Source organism: Falco biarmicus, chromosome 4 (genome assembly GCF_023638135.1).
Source record: "Falco biarmicus isolate bFalBia1 chromosome 4, bFalBia1.pri, whole genome shotgun sequence".
Lineage (NCBI taxonomy): Eukaryota > Metazoa > Chordata > Aves > Falconiformes > Falconidae > Falco > Falco biarmicus.
The window spans coordinates 106300261-106319936 of NC_079291.1; the positions used below are offsets into that span (position 1 = coordinate 106300261).

Consider the following 19676-nt stretch of genomic DNA (forward strand, 5'->3'; position numbering starts at 1 on the left):
AGTGGTAGGAAGGTCTAGTTCAGTTGAGGTTTTGGCTTTTAAATGAAAGAGGCACTGGGCTGCTGTTTGGTACAGAAGCCATGAATTAGTGATTAGTAGCTTGCTGGCCCAAACTCGAGGCTTTGCCTATCTGATTTAGTACACCCCAAATTTCTCAGATATCTTGGTATGCACTGGAAGGATAGACCCTTGGGTTTGGGGTTTTTTTTCAGTTTATTTTATTTTATTCTTTTTATCCCAGGCTATGGGAGCTTTTGGGTTTAGACCTGGAGGGTCCTTGTTTGCAATTGCTACTTAGGATGCAAACAACAATCCTCGGGCATGCGCCTGCCACCCGCCCCTGTGGCTTAACAGCTACATCCGAACAGTGTCCTCTGCTGCCTGCGCACTAGGGCGTACTCTCAAGTGTTCGTTGCTTTATTTTACAACCACAATTTCTTCTAAACTTAGACGAGCACACAGTTTGTCAGGAACTGTTCCCATGCCAAGTTTCAGGTTTCAAAGTATTGCCATTTTTGAGCTATTCCCTGCTTCTTTCCTTCTGTGTGTCTCCCTTGCACTTGCACACAAAACTTTCTTTTTAGTGTAGAAAACTATATTTTCTCCACACGTTTGTAACTTAAAACATCTGAAGAGGTTTTGCTCCAAGTTTATATTTGAAAGAAATAATGAAAGCCAACACTGGCAGAGAAAGCAGTGTGAAAAGTTGCAGCTCAGAAAATTCAGGAACGTTATGGGCATTTGCAGAGGAGGACTAAAATGGAAGTCCTTGCAGCCTGCCTTAGCAGGAACCCGGGTCCAATGTTCCGTAAGGTTGTAGCTGCTGTAGCACAGAGGAGTACTCCTGGTCGGGCAACTTCATGTGCTTTATAACACGACGAGGCAGTCCAGTTGTTTGTTGTAATCTAGCATCTTCAAAAGCACTGCAAAGGCTAAGCATTTATGTTTGAAGATCTAACTGGGAGGGCTGTGCTGTGAGTTTCTGGCCCATGAACAGTTACAAACATCTGGGTTTTCTTCGTACTAGTATTGTCAGGTTGGCAGCCTTGCACTCCGTCTGCCCTGGCAGAATCTTCCACCTTTCCCTGACATCATGGGGTTTATTTACTGGATGTCCCCCTGAAGAAAATGGGTGTTGCATAGGCTGGGTCTGCGTTGTCTAGAGGCTGTAGGCTCAGTTTAAGCCTGTGTTTCAGAGTGTTCTTAATCTGCGTCTAGACGTAGCGTAGACATTCCTATGTCTTCACTCTAGTTGAAGCATGGCGTTAGGTTTTGGTGACTGTGTGGCTGCTAGTCAAGGCAACGAGCCAGACTTTGATTTTCATCAGAAAGTGTAGCTTCTCCATGTCAATATCCCATGAGCCAGATGCTGCCACCTCCTGCAGATTTTCCTCTCCTCCCACCCTGTCCTCTGAAGCCCCCCAGCAGTTGTTTTATGATTAATGACATGCACCTGGGTTTCAAAACATGCACTTTTGTGGATTTTGCTGGGGTCAAGCAGAGAGTTGCTCTTTCATCCACCACATAATTGGGTTGGCTACATTGAAGAAAGTATGAGAACTGTAAGGTAGGACTAGGAAACGGGTCTTGGACTAGGAAATACATCTTCTACTTTTTATGTAGCAGACTTTTTTATGTAGCAGAAAGGGTTTTCAGCTCTAATCCATAATGCTGGGACCAGGGTGACAACTTGGCTCCATAGTAGAACCCAGCATATCACAGCTGTCATGTTCCTACGTTTCCCTGGGTTTTATGTTTGGTTCTGGAGGTCTCAAACTTCACAAATTATTTTCTGTGGTACTGTTAGGGCTTGTGAATCTGGAGTTATGGATTCTTTGGCATGTACAAAGGATTTGAGGGGCTACACAGTTGATCCTGGCTGTAATGCCAGCTATGATGAGATGTGGCCCTGAATCAAAGCCACAAGCTGGCCAGCCTCTTCTATGGGGACATCCTTACCTGTTTCCAGATCCAAATGTTGTGTCTATCTCGAATCTTTGTGATCAGGTAAATTAAATTCTTAACCCCGAACAGTGCAGGAATTTGTAGAAAAGTAGAACTAGAGGAGGATCTAAACTGGTGTAGTTTAAGCTTATCTTTTTGTCTAAACAAACTTCAGCTGGGAAAGAGGTAGACTTTCTGGGATGAAATTGTAGGTTCACTGCCCTGAAAGGGATGATTCAACATTTCTTCTTTAGGCCTGGCAGGATTCGTTTGGGTGCAACCTATCTATTATGCATGAGCATGAAAGATCTCATGTACTTTCCATAAAAATCTTCTTCAATTTGGGACTGTTTCAGACTTTTTGCCATTGAAGTATTTGTAAATTTTAAAAAAATCTGATGATTTTCTTTAAACCAGCCTTGTTTGGTGTGCTCCTCCGTTTTGTGCTGCTTTGAGTCGAGTTGTGCGTGGGCACTGTATTTAAAAAAAAAAAAAAAAAAAAAAAGGGAAACTCCAAGGATATTATTGTTATCACCAGAGACAAATTCCTAGAAGCGGTGCCATGATGTAGTAAATGCTGTGTAAACCCAGAGTAACAAAATGTTCTTTCATTTACCACCTACCACAACACAAAGCTGTATTTTTGGGTGTGAATACTGTGATGTATCATACATACACAGCATGCTGCTTCTGCGGCAATCTGATGAAATGCTGCACGCTGTTATTTCTAAGCTTGCGTCTTTGGGACATTCCAGGTTAGATACAGGAGGTTTCTCTGTGGCTTAGTGTCCATAAACAGCCTCGTGGTCTTTGGCATCTCTGCCAATTGACATCTGCCTCTTGCTAATTACACACAGATTAAAAGGTGATCACCCAGCTACTTATCTTTGCAATACAGGTGGCGATGCCAGGCAGTGTGTTTTTAACATGCTGGCAGCCTCTCGTCCCACACCAGTCACCCTCGGTCACCATGCCCACCACACAGCTCTATTTCTACTCATTAAATATACTTAATAAATAAATAGCACCTTCTAAACGCGTAGGCGGTTTGTCTAGCACAGCACTGGTCCTTCCAAACACGCTCTGAAGTCAAAACTGTCTGTTCAGCTTGGCCAGGATTTATCATTAGAGCAGTATGGGCTAGAAAGCGTATTTGTGGCCGGCGTGCCAGCTTGCCTGAATAGCCCGCAGTGTAATCTCCCTTTTTCCTCGGTGGGAGGAGCTGCCAAAAATAGCAAGCCAAGAATTTGTCCATGTTATTTCTGGGATTGCACCAGGAATTGACATCAGGAGGAGAGAAGAGAAAAAGCAAGCAGTGTGAGAAGTTTAGGGTCCAGGGCTGTTTGGGTTTGCAGGCTGCCTCAGGGTGGTGTGGAAGGGTCTGGTAGCCACCATCTGCATGTGGGTGCTTCCATGGGCAGGGCTCTCCCCAGGCCCTGGATGGCTTGAATGAAGTGGCTTAAGCCTCTGCTGTCTGTTAGGGCAAACCTGCTTGGCCCAGCGCATTGGACTGAGCCAGGGACTCCGTTTTGTGGTCCCACGGAGCAATAACGTCCCCCACAACAGCCACGGGACTGTGCCAGGAGTGAAGTGTTAGTTCCTGCGGCCGAGAAAAGGCATGAATGAGCCCTAGCTGAATCAGCCTTCACAAAAGCCTGTGAATTGAGCTGTGACTTCTCTGTGGAAAGGGCTGTTTGTGCTGTAGGAGACATCACTGCCCTGGACAGCTGGGTGGGATCCCAGGGACAGGGATGGAGATGCTGAGCATGTTTTTGTCACTGCTGCTGCATCCAGACCTGGGTGGCCCTTATGCCATGGGGTTATATCAAGACCAGTTTGAATGACCCTCCATGTAGAAAATTTTTGCTTATTGCTAGTTAGCAAAAGATTGGTCCTACCTAATGTCTTCTGTGCTGTCTGCCCCCTCCTTTCCCCTATTCCCTTTGTTTTCAGTATGTACTTTTGGGAACAGCAGTAATTAACATCCTAATCTGTGCCTACAGCAGTTCCCCTGTCAGCAGGGAAGTCACTCTGCACTGCCGCTTGCTTGGGAAAAGGGTAGGGGATGTATAGAAAGCTGAGGTTACCCTGTGCTGAATGATGAGACAATGGGGGAAAAGCAGGGTGTTCTTGTTGGATAAAGAAGTGAAAGGTGGTCAGGGCGAGAAGGGAGGAACTTGTGTTGACAGTGTAGGAACATGGGCAGCAAATGAGCGGTAAGTCAGGCTTCCTTAATGTTGCTGCTGAAATAACCACTTTGTTAGCCCAAATGGATTCATACAAGTATGTCATATGCATCATGAAAGAGATCAGAGCCTCCTCTGTGTGCTAACGAAAGATCCATCTCGCTCCAACACAGGCTGTGAGCCAACTCTCTGGCCTGTGATGCAGCTAATTGGGCATCCGAGTCCTGGGTTCAGTGGCACTGGCCTCATAAGGGCCTATTTAGCTGCCTGACTTATCTCCAAATAGCCGTTTGTTCCCTGCCTGCAGTTGCATTCACCATTATCTTTACTTAATAGTGCATCATATTACAATGAAGAGGCTACTGAGTACAAGTCCTAAGGAATGAATAAATTTCTGTGTTGTCTGTTACGGGACAGAAGGCGAAAGAATTCAGTTGCAGCTTTGGTCTACCCTTACTTCTCCAAAATTTGCCATGCTCTCAAAGTTGGTCCATGTGCTGTATCAAGTGGCAGTTTGAACATCCTGTGGGGGGCCACCAAGATTTACCAGTGCAAAGAAAATAAGAAATGCATGTTCACATTTGACTATAATGATTAATGACTTACTGACACCCATTTTAGCAAAAGCCATGTTTGGAGCTCAACACTGCTGCTGCCATGGTGAGAGATCCATCCTGCTTCGCAGAGCTTAGAGTCTACCCATAAAAACCAGGTAGTGATGGAGAAAGGAGAAAAGGTAAATGTAAAGGCTCCAAGAGGTAAAAGCACCTTCTCCATGTCCTGCCTATGCCAGAAAGCAGGGCTATGAGCGTAGATTAGGTGTCTTTGTTTAGAGTTGTAAGTGAAAATATTCTAGGTGAAAACTGTCCTGTAGGTTGAGGATCTGGATAATGCCAGCTCCTCCTGAATTCTGCCTTTCACCATAGTTAGTCCTGCTAGAGTCAGACAAAGCAGCTACAGAGGGAACAGACCTCACTGTAATTAAGGAGATCAGCATCTGACGCTAATGCAGCAAAAATCAGTCCTGGCTGCAGCAGGTAACAGGAGCTGGGCATGATGGGTTTGCCTGCACGTTCTTCCTGAAAAAGTAACTTTCACCTGTCATCCCCTTTTTCTTTCCTCAATGAATCAGAAATCAGGAAAGCATCTTGGTTTAGCACTTGCAAAACAAAGCATTGGGTACTTTTTGGTTAAAGTAACGTTGCAGTTCAAAATGTACTTGATCTTTATTTCTAACTGTTTAGAATGACTTGAGCAAAATATGTCATCCAAAAGGGGATTTTTTTGAAGAGAACAGTCCTGGGTACCACTCTACTGATTGTCTGATCATTTTTAAGATCTGGAAATGGCAGCAAGCCTTTTCCAGGTAAAAAAGAGATACCTTAAAGGCACCAACCAGCACATTCAAGGGGAATACTGTTGTTTGGTTTTAGCTCCTCCTCTGGTTTGGTGTTTAAAGGATAATGTAGAAATGTATGGACATTTCTACAACTTGGAATCAATGCAGTAGGTTTTAAAATTTCAAAGGATGGATTGTTGCAGTAGAAAAAATTGTAATCATAAACCTATAACTGGGTCATCTGCCAATTAGAGGAATAAAAGAGTTGCAAGGCAGAACACACCCCACATATTAAACTCAGCAGGATTATTTGATTAGCGTATTGCTGTCATTCCCATTAATGGCACACAATTGAAGCTGCTGTAGGTGACCCGTCAAAATGTTTTCATAGTTTTTTAGATTCATGGGAACTTTTTTCTAAACTACACAATGGAGCAGCTGCACCGTACAAAACATGGCATCTCATCGAGTCACAGCCTTGAAAAGCCACGCTGTTTTTCTTTGGTGCAGGTGCAGTAAATGGTAGCTAGTCATTCCATAATTTGAAAGCTGCGGATGACCTATCAGTATGCAGGACCCCAAACTGTAAAGCCGGGTGGAGAGGAGAGAATGAGGGAAGCTGAGGGCAAGGAGGGAATTGGGCTGCACAGCTTTTGGGGATGCTTAAACTGGTGTGAGTGAACAGGACCCATCCAGCAAACAGAGATGTGCTTCCAAACCACTTTTATCGACAAAGGTATTTAAAGCCTGAATTCAGGGGGATGGCAGAGTGCTGAAAATGCTGATCAGGAGGGTTTAATCCAGTGTGAAAAGCGTGAGAAGTAGTTAAAGCAAAGGAATACCTTATGGAGCAAGCTGTGAGGTGACTGGGTTGAACCGCTGTGTTCATCGTGCTGACTCTCTTTATCCCTTTGGTTTGGTTTCATTATTATGCCTTCATGTGAAAACCCCTACAAATAAAATAGATAACAACAGCTCATGAAACTGTTGATCTGCCTGCCATAAAGGATTTCAGCTGTGGCCTGGAAAGATAAATATTATTGCAATTTGGGGTTTTTTTCCCCAGTTCCAGATACTTTTCCTGAAGGATGTCAGAGTGGTGGCCAGCTGTAGTGCTTTTAATGTAGCAGACATAGGGAGATCTCTATACAGAGCATCATCAAAGCTCTGATTCAGACCTCCTTTTCCACTTGGTGCAGTTGAGAAGTGAGCTTGTAACATCCTTCAGTTAAAATCATATTGAAACCCTCTGAGATTCACGAGTGCAAGTTGCTGTACACTGTTAGCCACCTGCAATGCAAGCACTACAGGTTTTGATTAAAGGCAGCTCAGCAATCCTTTGGGCCTTCAGGAAAGCATCTTGCAATGGAAATTTTGTACAAAGTGAACAAGAGCAGTCAGTAATAACCAAATAAATACCTTCAGTACCTGCATTTGGGCTTAAAAATGCTGCTTGGGATGATTTTCCTCAAGAGAGCTCTGTTTTTCCAGCACAAGCCAGAATCTGCTTGTATGTCCAGACAGCTTGGCTAGTAGTGAGATGGAAACATTCTTATTTTCTTGTACTTTGAAGTCTAGCTATTGTACAGATAACTATTGTGTTGGAAACCCAAGGCTGGTGGTTCAATCCAAAAGGACAGAAGGGAAACCCAGTGTGTATTGTTCTTCCAGTGCTAGTGAAGGCCCTTGTTCTAGGAGATGGCATGGTTAGATGGTTGGAAGAGCTTTTATCCAAACAGGCCAGAGCTGATTTTGTTCTGCAAAGCTGAAATGGGGCCTCTGGAGAGGAAGATAAAACTCTGTATGCTTAAGCAGGGAGTTGCCAGAGGTTTTTCTGGCTGGGGGCTCTCATCTTTCAACACAGCCTCACCTGGGCAAGGTAACTGGGAGATCAAGGACTACACAAGCCGACATTATCTCCACTACAGACCCATTTCAATTCTGGATAAGGGTGGCCAGCTTGCTCTGTTGCAAATGCTTTAATAGGACTCTGTAAAGTCCTTAGATTTTGTCCCTGCCCTGTGGGGCCAAGCCTATTCAGCTAAAAAAACCACACAAAACAAACCTTTTCATCACTTCCCTGGACTATGTCCCCTTTGCATACCCACAAGTGATGTTGGTGGTTGAAACGTTTCCTCCTATCCCGAAGCCCTCGCTCAAGACAAACTCCCTGTCTCCATGGGAGTTTCCCAGTGTAAAAACTAATTAAGGACAGGACGATGCAGTGACGATATAAGCCATAACCTGTTTATTTTAGCCAGTATTTAGATTATGACTGAAGTGGGAAGCAGCGTGAGTTTCTGCAAGACAACACTCACATTTCTCACAGAGCATTGGAGATGGCATCAGTTCAAGGTGGGGCTGGTGATGGTGGAAGCCTTTGGAGTTGATGTTAGAGGAGAACAGACACGTAGAGCATCACGTCAACTCCTCGTTGTATGTGAAGACATAATGAGGCGTGTTAGAGATTAACCACAATGACGTATGCTCATAGGAAGCAGTGGGCCTGGCACTCTTTCCTCTGTACAGATAAAGGATCAGATAAAGAGACTGTGCCAGACACAGCCTCAGTTAGAGGAAGAGCTTTTAGGCTGGTAAAGTCATTGAAATATATCAGATTGAAACACTTGTCCTCTCTCCTATCCCACAGTCATTCAGAACAACCTTACTTTGTTTGAGACCCTTTACAGGAATTACTGGGGAGAGTTCAAGGCTGCATTGCTCACACCATTTTCCTGTGTGCTCCTAGAGAAAGAGGATTGAAAGTCAAGAACCTTCCACGCTCCCATTCCTGTGGCTGAGTAATTCTTAGTGTAAGGCAAGATTTGTTTCAATCAGATGATAAGTAACGAAAAAGCTGTTTTTCCCAATTCCCCTTTTTTGTCTAAGTTTAGCCTTGTTTTTTAAAATCTGTTTTGTTAGTTTTACTTAAAAAACAAACAGAAACAAGTTGGAACCCAGAAGGGAAGCATAGATTCACGCGCACTCACACTCACTATTTTATTTTCATCCTAATTTTTGACGTTGTGACTCTTCACCAGCACCTCTAAACACGGACCAGCTCTCAGGTGTGGGTGTTGCACTGCCTACAGAGGCTGACAGCTGCTGCTCTTGTTCATCATTAACAGCACAGTCGTGCCATTGCGTACCACTCAGCACTCATTAATTTGAGACCAAGCTCACTGCATGTCCCAGCAGAAGCAGCAAACTGTTAGAGAAAAGAGATAACAAGGGGACAAAAAAAATTGTATTTGGTAGCAGTAAAGAGCATGCAGGAAGATGCTAGTCATGCAAATCTCTTGTAATGTAAATGCTGCCTGCTCTCAGGTTAGCTTCAGTGTGAAAAGCGGCTCTAGAAGTATCATGTGTAACTTCAGGTGTAAAGCAAGTGAATGGCAGCAATGAAGCCCCGGTGTTGTTTTCCATGTGGGTAGTACCCCTTCAGGTGGGGGGCTCTATGGGAACAGTCATTTTAGGACCCCCCTCTCTGGCCTTCCTTGCAGTTATGTTTATCTCATCTCTAAACATTCCCTCTGTTACCCAGTGTATCTTTGATGAGCGTCCAAAGTTCATATCCGCTCTTGTGTTTAACCTTCATGTTCAGCGGCTGAGGTCGGTGAGCTAATTACGTGCACACCAGCCTCTGAGCACGTAGACCAGGTCTTTTTCTTTTTACTGGGTGACTGATTAGCAGCAGTGGGCCAGCCCATAAAGGAAGGGGCAGCCGTTAGCGCCAAGGAGTCAACAGGGCTATTCTTGCATCTTGCAAAACATGCTGGAGGGTTGGTGGGCAAAAGTGAGCGCTGAGCCCAGCCTGTTGGGTTTTCCATAGGTTGCTGTACAGAAAACATACTCTGTAGCTGACTGAAAACATTTTCAAGGTGTTGTTAAGAGGTATGTGCCCATATTTTATCCCGTGATCTGGCCCAGCTTTGCTATTGTTATGGAAGTGAAAGGTTGGGAAGCTGCTGCTGGAGTTTCCCTCAGCACAGGGAAGTCGCAGCCTTGAGGAATAAGTCCTCAAGGAGACAGTACAGCCGTCAGTGGGGTAGGACCCTGGGTGATGAAGTCTGTGTGTGTGAAGGAGGCATCACAGCTTTTCTGCCTCTTGAGGTGTTTCAGTGGACAGACAGTGTCATGCTGTGCAGGGTGGTTGTGATGTTCGTAGTGTCTTTGATATGTATCTGCAAGCAGTTTTCTTTTAAGGCACAAGACGCTTCATTAGCTTTGGAGCACTTAACTGGGAGGATGTGGAGTGTCAGGAAGCTGTAACCCTGGAACTGTTTGTTGTTGCCTTCTAATAGATGTAGCGCATGAATAGGATACACAGTGGTCAACACAGGGCAACGTGTAAGTGGGCCAATGCTGGAGGCTTCGGAAAAGGGTATGTCCTAAGTTCTCCTCTTCACTGGGGACAAAGCATCTAATGTTCATAGCAGAGGCCAGTTCATAGATGCCTAATACAAAACATGGAGAGAGTATGGCTTGTCCTTTTAAAACAGACCACGGTGGGACCGGCCTCTCTGTGATCACAGCACGTGCCCAAGAGGCGCGTGGTGCCAGGTAGTGGGACTCGGGCAGAGGGACTGAAGAGCCCCATTTCCCTCACTGCAGAGACTGCCCTGGGCAGGGTGCTCTCCCCTCCACCTTCATGCAGCCTCATGAGGCTTTTGTTTTGTCTGCGGTTTTGGGGTTTTGCTTCTTAAATACCTAAATAAAAGCATCTGTTTGGATTGCTTGAGCAGGATGTTACACACACCAAAACCAGAAGGATTTTTCCCAGGGCTTCCAGACTTCGGTGGCCTTAGCACCCACTGAAACTTTGGGAAATGGAGCTTTACACATAGATGTCAAACTCTTTATCTCCACATTTTACATGGATATTTTGCTTTGCATTAATACTTCTCAGACACTGTATTTTGTGCTAATGAGCTCCAATACTTATAAGGAGCAGAACAGAACTGAATAAAGTGCCAAAGGAATAATTATTTTCACACTTGAGCAGCAGACTGACAAAGACAAGTCCTGCTCAACCTAATAAGCTCCTGGAGCAAGGAGGTGTTTTGAGAAGTTGAGCTCCAAGAGGTTAAGAGTGTATTTCCGAGCTTCCTAGAGACTGACACCTATTTGAAATGCAAACCAGAGGGAAGCAGGAAAGCATTAGCAAATCAAAGTGTGTTCTTCACTTGGGGTAGCTTCTGTCTTCAGAGGCAGATGGGTTATGGGCACCAGTCTGGTGCGATATAATTTTTTTTTTTCTCCATGACTGGGAAAGAAAATAAAGCTAATGCTGTGATTGATTAGAGAGCTCTTGCCTGGTCCAAACAGAAAAATACACCTTTTGCTGTTGGCACGTGACACTGTGAATATTTGCTTTGGCTAATAAACATGGAGAAGTTGTTAAATGATTTACCTGCTCTGTGTACCTAGTATTTGTTGCTAAGCTTTTCAATATTTAAACGCCCATCTCTCCAGCACACAGCTCTCTGCGGAGGTGGGGTGTGGAGGCTCCGTATAGTGTCTCCTACCAACCTTTTTGGTGAAAACTGGAACTGGGTGTGTAAAACATTCCAGAAGCAAGGATGGGCTCATGGACCATCAGCTCTACTCTGTAGGTAGCCATTGCGTGCCCTTGGTGGGAACTGCACAGGGGGCATTGCTGGATTTGCCTGAACAGTCTTGCCGAGGGACTGCTGGTGGCATAGTGATTGTGCTGGCTGCAGGATGCACAGGGTGCCTTTGGGAAGACAATTTGTTCTGTTTGTAATCTAATTTTGGCTTTTTTTTCCTTACAAATAGTGTTAGGCTACCAATAAATTGCAGGGGTTTGCCCATGGATCTTAATAGCAACTTTGTTGGCAAGAGAAAACTGCTTTTAAATGTGTTTGTCCTAAGAACAAGCAAGTGAACAAAAATCCAGCCAGTTGTCATCTGTGGTTTTAAAGAGGACTCAAGGTGTGAGTCATGTCATACGATTTTGGTGGTTTCTTATGCAAAGCTTTTGGATTTTGATGAGCTTGGGGTTTTTACATTTGCTTGATTCCAGTGTCTGCAGCCATATCCCAACAGGGTGGCCTGAGAGCTGGATATGCAAGACAAGCTGCCCTAAATCACTATCTCCAGTACAGGTTATCTTATTGTTATGATAGAGATTGTTGCTGGGTTTTGACCCTTCTAGGATTGATACGTAGCCAGAGGTACCTTTTAATCCTCCCTGGAGGGGGGATTTTCCAAAATAATCACTTAATGGAGCCATATATAGCCAAGAACAAATTGGCCCTTACCCCAGGTTGATGCTTATGCATGACTTCGCTGTAACGCTGTACAGCTTCTGGGCATGCTGGTGGGTACTTTGTGCCTTTGCAATCTCTTCTGCTTTAAAAGCTGAAATAGAGAAGAGCACAGAGTTTTCCTGGTCTTAAAACCCAAGACTTACATTCCATATGCTCCAGTGCTATTTACTGATGTTGTCTATTAGCTGTTTGCTGGTGTGGCTGCAGCCCCAGAGCGTGCTCGTAGCACTGCTGGAAAACCCAAAGCAGGACAGAGGTGGTGTCTTCACCACCAGTTGACTACATCCCTGCAGTGCTGAGGGCTGTTTGGTGTCCTCTGTGTTCTCACAGGTGGATGCTCTTTTGCTCTGAACTCCTACCAGCATCCCAGAGCCAACCTCGGAACCAGGCTGGTCCCATTGGCGTAGAATCCTCTTTTAGGGCAAAACTCTTGCTGTTGACGTGGATATCTGTGTTAGCAGCAGAAATCTGTTCCTGAAAATCTGTAAACTGCAGTTCTTATGCTTATTACAGAAGGAAAAGTAGGCTCCCTAGATGGCTGGTTTGCTGGCTGGAGCTTGAAGTGTTAATTTATCTTTGCCTACCATGTTTAGCCATGCAGTGGCCCAGTAACAGCTATTCCAGACAAGTACCTGATGTTTATATGACACATGGGCAAGTGCAATGACAGACTGGCCATATAGGAATACACTGCATGGTGTGCTCCAAGGGATAGATTTACTGAATAAAAGAAAGAAGAATTTAAATAACCTTTACTCTTCATATTCAGGAGTGGGAAGGGCTCGATTCGAAGTTCTGCACACCTGCAGAATGATCTTTTTTACCCCAGTAAAGGCTTGCTAGTGAGTTGAATTTTGTACGCAGATTCCAAATCAAACTATTTGTTGATGTCATGAAAATTATACTTTAAGCTGTGTCAAACCCTCAAAAATGTAACTAATTTCCTCTGTTCACTCAACACCCCTCACTCAGTAAACTGGGGCCAGAAACCAAATGGCAAACCAGCTTGTGACTATTTTTGCTTTTTGTATGAATGTTCTGTTTGAATGTTTTTTGGGGTTGAGTTCTTTGGGGCTTTTTTTACCTTTTCTGTGGCCTTTTTTATCTTTTCTGTGAACATTCCAAGAGCGGTGTTTCTGCTGGGTGATTTTCTCTAAGCAAATGAAATGTGTTTGCTCAAATTATCTCTGAATGTGAACTCTGCATCGCATGTTTCCTGTGATGCATTGCAAGCTGTTAGTACATAGCCACCAAAATGGGGAACACGTGCAGTACTGGAGCTTCTATAATTATTCAGTACAGAACAAATTCCTAAATTTGACCGTGAGCTATCTGAAATTCACTGTTTTCAAGGTATTCACTGAAATAGACTTGTACAGTGCAGCAAAATTACAAGCAACAAATTCATTCAAAGATTTGATGAGATACATTTGAACATTCAGTGGGAAAAACATAACTCATCTGGTAGATTCCAGGTAGAAAGTAATTCATGTTTTAGCTATTGTGGTGGCTGAGTCTTTGTATGGGAACATTTCATACCAATTTTAGTCCTCCAGTAGTGTATATATAGTATAATTTCAGAGTGCTTTGAGTTAAATAGGTCTGTGTGCCTTTTTTACAAGGATCTCTAGGAGCTTTACAAATACTGATTGTGGCTTACGTTTTTCTTTCCACATGGGAGGTGTGTGTAAGTGGTTGGGTTCACATGTACAACAAAAGATTTGTGATCATAGAGGGCATCTGATCTGCCTGACATCACACACAGTACCTCAAGGTCAAGCCAGACCCCAGGAATCTTACCTGCTGCTCAATCCCCTAACTTCATCTACGACCTCAGGCTTTCTTCACATGCACTGTCAGAAGGAAACATGTATGTGTATCCCATGTTTGCCAGTAAAAAAGGTTTCTAACATCTGTGGAAATGATGGGTAGGAATTTGAGACAGGTTTCAATGTGAGCTGGAACTCTGATCTTATTGATGTGTCAGCTCTTGTAAAAGTTGAAGACTTAGAGTGGAGAAGTTAGCAAACATTCAATTATCTCTTTTGGCCCCAAACCGGGCTGTGAGATCTTAACTTGGAAATACCATGAGAAGTCAAAATACAAGAGCAACAGGAAGAAAATGTAGATGGAAGGAAATACGGTTGGGCCTTAAGCCTTAGAGCTTGATTTGATGTTCAGAGCAAAGTTCAGGCTAGCGGCTTTTCTGTCCAAGCTGGACCATGTGCCCATGGCTGGTCAGGACGCCACTCGCCTGCATGATGTCTAGCTCAAAGCACCAGAGTGTGTTTTCCCCAGTTAATGGCCACTGCCTGCAGGAGCTGAGTGCTGAGCCCACCTGAGCTGCAAGAGCGTCAAAGGGGACCCATGTTTGGTGTTCAGGCAAGGTCAGAACCGGGGGGGGGGGGGGGGGGGGGGGGGCTAAGCCCCCCATTATGGGCTGCCTTTGGTCTCCACCACATTGGCCAGGCACTCAGAGCGGGCTGGCTGTCCCTTACAAATTACAGGTCTTTGGTCTCCAGTGCTGTCAAAGCCAGCAACTATCATCAGTACTGTGTTGATATTTCATAAATAAACAAAATTGGCAGAAATGGCTCTGCAAGCCATGTTGGCTCCGTGGAGGACAATTTCCCAGGTTCTTTGCTTACTATAAGCCTTGCCTTTGCCTAATGTACTAACTCTCAGAAGAGCTTGAGAAGAATTTTAATGTGCTAAAGCTGGAAAAGAAGTGACCATCTCATGGCAGGATTTGCCTTTCCCCTTTGGCCTCTGGTTCACTCTACGCTTTCCTCTGGGTTTTGAATGTGCTCCCAAAGAAACATGCTTTGTCCCCTAGGGGAGCATCGCTCTTCGGTGTTTCCTTCTATGCATTATTAAGCTGCAAAAAGAGCTTTGCAGCTTTGAAATATGTTCTCATTAGCTGTAATTAAATCTTTAACTTCTTCAGGCTTGGATAAGGCACAAGCTCTGCTCATCCCAAAGTCTTTCTTCTCCTCTTTCTTTTTTTTTAAATATTTTATTAGTCTCACACTTTGCTAATTACTGAACCCAATGATGTTTCCAAAGCAGCCACAAATAAAAGTATTTACTATTCAGCGAGGCATGTGTTAATCTGGCAAACTATTATATTGGCTGCACAGTCTCTTATTTAATATGAATCACTCTGTAAAGTGCCTCAACAGCACAGCTTCTTATTCATTATTGCTTAATTTCATGATATCTGAGATGTGGGATTTCAGTTAACGGATAATTGAGATCATAAATCAAAATATTTTCAATGAGATTACATGAAACACAAGATGTTCAGGTTTGGAGCCTGAAATACCGTTGTCCCTCTCAGCAGCTCTCAGCAGGGATGGGTGAGGTCTGCAGGCATGTCCCTTTTTCTGTCTCGACTCCAACGCTGGGTCTGCCAAGACAGGGCAAGTTTTTGGTGCGTGGTCCACTTTCTGTCTGATATACTTGCATCACCTCTAGTGGTGTAGGATTCCCAAGTGACGTTTCTCTGCTCTTGACACATCCTTTAGATGGGAAGATTTCTTGTTCCCAGTTTACCAGTAAGAACATGAGGCCAGTCACAGCATATGCACTCAACTTTTGGCAGCATGTGAACATCCAGCAATGTATATGGGACTTAGCTGGGTTTTCAGGTTCTATACTACGTTGCCAAAACCATTCTCCAAGTGTCCTTAAGGTTTTACAGGAAATCTGGGAAGGAATAAAGATGTCGTAGACAGGTGGTCTCAACAACTGACCCATCTCTCTAACTCTTTTCCATGACAGGCACTGAAAATCAACTTACCTGGGATGACTAATTCCTTCCAAAAATCCTAATTACTGCTTTTGTTACTGAAAAGGACTCCTAGATAATGCTATATAAACCACTGATGCAGCAAGTATTTTAGAAGAGAGAAATTACTAGATGTACTGACAGGCACCTTCATTCTGTCTTCCCCATTTAACCCTACTGACCTCCATAAGCCTCGGATCGATCACGCTACCAATTTTTCTGACAAAAAATTAACTGATTCCTTTTTTTGAGAAAGTGGGAAAGAAAGGTTACCTTAAAAGATCACAAAGAGGACAGGAGTCCTCTTCATGTGGAACAAAGATGTTGTAAAACAAGAATGTCCAGTTCTAAATTTTTCTAATGGAGATAAAACCTTCAGCAGAGTTTATATATTTTTCGCTAGATTCCTTTTGTTTCTTTTCTTTCTTGGCTTATTTGTAGCAGCCTTGAAAATAGTAGTTTCATATGGAAATGCTGATACAGCACTCGGCACCATAGCAGCAACCCGTATCTTCTCTGGTGTATTTTAGGTTGCCAGCAAGGCCTGGGTTACTGCTGGCCAAATCTCACCAGGCAGAATTATTGCTTTTTATAAGGTCAGACGTGCAGCTTCTTCCTACTGGAAAGCCTGAGGAAGGACAATGAGTGATTCATTGTAGGCACTCAAGACACACAGACCCCTCGTGTGCACGGTTGTGGGAATACATTAGTACACAGATTTCCTGTTCGTACAGTCCAAGTTATGTAGAAAATGCCTTTGACTCATCGCTGGAGGACAGAATGGGCTGTTTGTGACCAGCTTTCTCTTGTTTCCTATTCTTTTTTGCTCTGCCCCTTCCAGGGTGTTGTTTGACTTTGTTATTCACCCTAGGGGTTGAGCTGGGAGGTTCACCAAAATCATGGACCATGTAGATTTAGAGCAGCTGAACCATTTAACCCAGGGGTGCAGCAAACTGTGGCTGTTATGGAACCTCCTGCAGCTTTGTCCAAGAGTCTCTGAGTTGCTCCATCTATCCAGATACTCAAAGTGGACAAATACACTCTCATTGCTAATCCTGTTTACTGACCCCATGCTCTGTGCCCCCAGGTAGCTGCACAAAATGCAGGGGGAGGATGGAAAGGCCATGGGATGGGAAAGGAGAAGCACGGGAGGATCAGTGGTAGAGGGTGTTCAGAGGGAAGAGCGTCCTGGGCAAATATTTCCTTGTGCTGTTAGACCCTTCAGGTCCACAGGTACTCATACCTCTCTGATGGGATGGGGACACTATTTTATTTCAGCGAACACAGTCATTTTTCTAAGAGCTGAAAAAGTTGCTTGAAGCCTTCAAAGCGGGTAGCGGTCTGATGTCAAAGTAATTTTGTGGATCCAGTGGTTTTCTCCAGGCTGTGGCAAATTTGGTGCAGCACTCATCAGTCCTTGGGTGCCTGTGGTTCTGCCCTATCATCCAAATCATCTTCATCTTCTGCCTGAATTCAAAAATTAGAAAGTGCCATTTTTCATTCCCAAAAGCTTCCAAGCTGCTCCATAGCTGCTTTACATTTGGTCGGTGTTGGCTAAAGGCCTTGCTAAGAAGTTCATCCATAGGTAAGGGTGAGTAAAGAGGTTAGGCAATGCAGTGTAAGGTCCTTCTTGCTGTCTGGCCTGGATCACAAGACCCAGGGAGCTTCACTTACTTGTTGGACCCTCTCTTCATCTCTGCTTTGCCCTTCTAGATGGGTTTTTCTTTCTTTCTTTCTTTCTTTTTTTTTTTTTTTTAATGATTAAAATAGTTCTAAATACCATCATTTTGCTCAAAGTGTAGAAATAGACTGAAAATGCATTCCCCAACTGAACCGAAAAATGTTCAGGTCTCATGTCATTATTTTTTAACCAGGTCTGCATTAAAAGTTTTATGAGCTGCTCCAGTTTCGGAAGGTTTCCCGTAAATGAACTTTCCACCACTCTGTGACAGCAGTGTGTTGCCAACACATGGATAATATGGAAAAATGAAAGGAGCGGGGGGAAGCCCCCCCCCCCCCTTTCCTCCATCTGTTACAATACGGGACTGTGGCAGGAAACGAGTTTTTGCAGTTTTATACAAGCAGAAGTGTGTTGTGTGTTTTGTTGTTTTTGTTTTTGGTTTTTTTTTTTTTAAAGCCGTGGAGTGTGTCATTTCAGAGCTGTCTCCAACAATCTGGAAGCAACCAAATTAAGGCATGGAAAAGACATTATGTAATTGCAAAAGACAAAAAACCCTCCCAACACTGAGGCCTTGTGGCAGAAGCCAGTCTCTGACCTCACCCTTCTCAGGATCTCTGGAGAACACTGTGTTCCTCTGGCCCCTTGCAAAAAATAGCCTCTGCCAGATTTCAGCAAACAATTCCGGCATTTCCTTCCCCTGCCTCTGGTCTGTGGGTGTTTTGGAGTCTCTCGCATGTGTGGGCAGGGATTCATTAGCTAAAATAAAAACCGTACTACAGAGCTGCATATTAGAGAAGGAGAAAAAGAAAGTTGGGGGGGGGGAAATTTAGGCAAGTGTAATAAGCCTGCGGCATCAGCTAGTTTGGACTCAATTCCGGTTTTGGAATTAATAAAGAGTAAGCCAGAAATAAAGGGGGTCTCTTGGGTCCTCTTGTCTCCCCTCCCGTCATCAGTCGTGGGCCCTGGTGCCTTGTCTTGCCCAGCAGCAGCCAAACCCCTGGGGTCTGTAGTGCTGCATTTGCAACTCCTGCCGGCACAGCTGAGCACGGGCCGAGTATTTGAAAGATCAAGGTCTTTGTTCTTTTTTAGCTTTTCCCAGTATAATCCCTACAGAGATGTAATCATTTGGTGTTGTTTTTACTCTGAATTCTCTTTAATTTCCTGCCTGTGGTTTTGGGGGTTTTGTGAGGTTTTATGGTTGTGGAGAAATTTTGCTGTTTACAGTGGCTGTCCTACATGCTCTAAAAACAGCATCCCATTTCTTCTAAGAAAAGTCCTCGTATGTCCTAATTTAAGTTACTGGGTCATCATTATTGCCACAGTGATACTGCTGAGGGAACACAAATAAATATCCTTGCCCACGGGCATCCTGCTGTCACTTTGGTCCCAGGTCTCTGGGGGCAGGAGAACCCTGTTCATCTTCAGGCTGCAGGTTGAAGACCCCAAATTTCACTGCTGGTATATCCAAAAGCAAGGGAAAGCTTCTCCATTTCCTAACCACAGAAGCCAGCGTGTTGCCTTCAGTTTTCCCTGCAAATGTGCTTGACTGTGGTTCGTGTCTGCCAGCTGGAGCTCAATACCTTCTTTACAAGCTTCTGCTTTTGGCAGGCAGGCTGCCAGGGGAGCCGGTGATAGATTTTCAATGGCTGGGCTGTTTATTTAGGATCATTGAACCTCAGAAGGCTCCCAGAAGCAAACAGAAGTTTTGGTTGGCCTGGTAGGGAACCCTACATCTGCCTGCTTGGGCTCTGCAACTATTGTTTTAGCATTAAGGAACGTTTGTGTTGCATGTTCTTTAGCTTAACAATTTGGCTGTTGTGGTGCAGGAAAGAGTTTTGTCCTGCTCCTGTCGGCAGCGATGCTTTCCTTGCTCATAAAGCTCTGCGCTGAGGAACGGGTTGGGGCTGGGATCTCAAAGGAGTCTGAAAGTTGGCTGTGGTCAGGATGCCACATTATATGTGTTAAGGTTCCTCTGCTAGGCTTGAGAGTGTGAAAGTTGCATCTATTACCTGAAAATGTAGAAATTCAGTGATATTAGGAGTGGAGAGGCTGGGGAATAAGGTGTAGAAAGACGAGGGCTTTCATGAAGGGTGCCGTCAAACTCACTCACTGTGCTGCAGCAGGCACGGGGTTCCTCTTTCTGTGCCACAGCAGTGCACCCCTTCCCCTAAGCCCAAAGACGATGGAGAGATGCGCAGGCAAGTTCTCCACTGCAAATCCCGCTCCTGTAGCCAGCAAAGGGAGGTGAGCAGCTGCAGGGCTATGACAATGCTGCTGCCAGAGCCACAGCATCCAAGAAGCCTTCCTTTTGACTTGAGCTCAATTTCTGGGTAAAACAGGGATCCTAGGTTTTAAAAAAACCCACTAGCATATCGCTGGGATGGATGGCCAGGTGCAACAGCCCAGCGGCAGGGCTGTGCTTGGTACAGCTGGAGCAGGGCAC

At 44.5% G+C, this 19676-nt stretch overlaps 2 long non-coding RNA genes across 2 annotated transcripts in view; one reads left to right on the top strand and one right to left on the bottom strand.

Annotated features, from left to right (window-relative positions):
- The window catches only part of LOC130147904 (uncharacterized), a 206244-nt gene that overhangs the window by 74743 nt on the left and 111825 nt on the right, over nt 1–19676 (top strand). The gene's annotated exons all lie outside the window — the stretch shown is intronic.
- LOC130147905 (uncharacterized) lies at nt 638–8544 on the bottom strand. The gene is made up of 3 exons (XR_008821423.1): nt 8466–8544; nt 6312–6419; nt 638–2418 (listed from the first exon to the last, which is right to left on the bottom strand). It is a non-coding gene; the product is annotated as an uncharacterized LOC130147905 (long non-coding RNA).